Source organism: Ornithorhynchus anatinus, chromosome 3 (assembly GCF_004115215.2).
Source record: "Ornithorhynchus anatinus isolate Pmale09 chromosome 3, mOrnAna1.pri.v4, whole genome shotgun sequence".
NCBI lineage: Eukaryota > Metazoa > Chordata > Mammalia > Monotremata > Ornithorhynchidae > Ornithorhynchus > Ornithorhynchus anatinus.
Genome location: NC_041730.1, coordinates 78,194,905 through 78,196,516, shown reverse-complemented (window position 1 = coordinate 78,196,516; position 1,612 = coordinate 78,194,905). Strand labels below are relative to the sequence as shown.

Here is a 1,612-nt window from a genome sequence, read left to right as displayed (position 1 = left end):
TGTCTTGTCTTAGGCTGTGGAGTCGTCTTCAATCCATAACGACTCCATGGACACATCTCTCCCAGAATGCCCCACCTCCACCTGCAATCATTCTGGTAGTGCATCCATAGAGTTTTCTTGGTAAAAATACAAAAGTGGTTTACCATTGCCTCCTTCCACACAGTAAATATGAGTCTCCACCCTTGACTCTCTCCTGTGCCACTGCTGCCCAGCACAGGTGAGTTTTGATTTGTAGCAAATTTCCTGCCACTCACTAGCCACTGGCCAAGCTAGGAATGGAATGGATAGGCCTCTGCCTGACTCTTTCCTCCTGTAGCCAAGACTGGTAGAATACTGGGAACTCTCCAGGTGTGTCCCTGAGAAGAGAAACTCCTTGTGGGCAGGGATAATTGTAATAATTATATTCGTTAGCACTTACTTGGTGCCAAGCACTGGGATAGATACAAGGTAATCAGGCTGGACACAGTCCCTGTTCTACATGGGACTATCAGTCTTAATCCCCATTTTACAGAAGAGGTAATTTAGGCACAGAGAAGTGAAGTGACTTGCCCAAGATCATACATCAGACAAGTGGCAAAATCAGGATTAGAATCCATTACCTTCTGACACCCATGCGCATGCTCTATCCGCTAGGTCATGCTGCTCTTCATCCAGTCACTCTCTGGTACTGTACTTCACCAGAATAGTCAATCCCTGCTTTTCATATGAGGCAAGAGAGGCAGAGAGAAGTTAAGTGACTGGTCCAAGGCCACACCACAGGCAAGTGTCTGGTACATAGTAAGCGCTTAACACTACCACAATTATTTTTATTATTGTTGTTGTTATTAAATGTCAAGTATGGGATCGAAGCCCAGGTCTCTTGATTCCCAGATCTGTCCTCTATCCACTGACATGCTGCTTGACCTGTCAGTAATAATCTGAAGAGGTCATCTGATGCAGGGGTTTCCAACTTTCTGGTTATTCGACTACCTACCTGCTCAGTGGAAAGAGCCCGAGCTTGGGAGTCAGAGGTCATGGGTTCGAATCCCAGCTCTGCCACTTGTCAGCTGTGTGACTGTGGGCAAATCACTTAACTTCTCTGGGCCTAAATTCCCTCATCTGTAAAATGGGGATTAACTGTGAGCCTCACGTGGGACAACTTGATTACCCTGTATCTACCTCAGCGCTTAGAACAGTGCTCTGCACATAGTAAGCGCTTAACAAATACCAGCATTATTATTATTATTATTATTATTTGCCAAAGATCAGTCAGAATAAAGTAAGAATTGGGGAACTAGTCAGCTGTGGGAGGTTGAAGGAGCAAAGCACTGTGGCCTAGGTGAGAGAGAACAGGCCTGGGAGTAAGAAGGGCCTGCCTGGGTTCTAATCCCCTCTCTGCTGTTTTTCTGCTGTGTGACCTCAGGCAAGTCCCTTCACTTCTCTGTGCCTCAGCTACTTCTTCTGAAGCAGTGTACCACAGTGGATAGAGCGTGGACCAAGGAGTTTAGAAGGACTCAGTTTCAATCCCGACTCTGCCACATGTCTGCTGTGACCTTGGGCAAGTCACTTAATTTCTTTGTGCCTCAGTTACCTCATCTGTAAAAAAAAAAATGGGGATAAAGAGTATGAGCTC

The 1,612-nt window shown here is 46.0% G+C and overlaps 1 non-coding gene across 1 annotated transcript; it reads right to left on the bottom strand.

Annotated features, from left to right (window-relative positions):
• Positions 1 to 227: 227 nt before the first annotated feature.
• On the bottom strand, positions 228 to 366 carry LOC114810439. The gene has a single exon (XR_003758139.1). It is a non-coding gene; the product is annotated as a small nucleolar RNA SNORA7 (small nucleolar RNA).
• Positions 367 to 1,612: the final 1,246 nt, after the last annotated feature.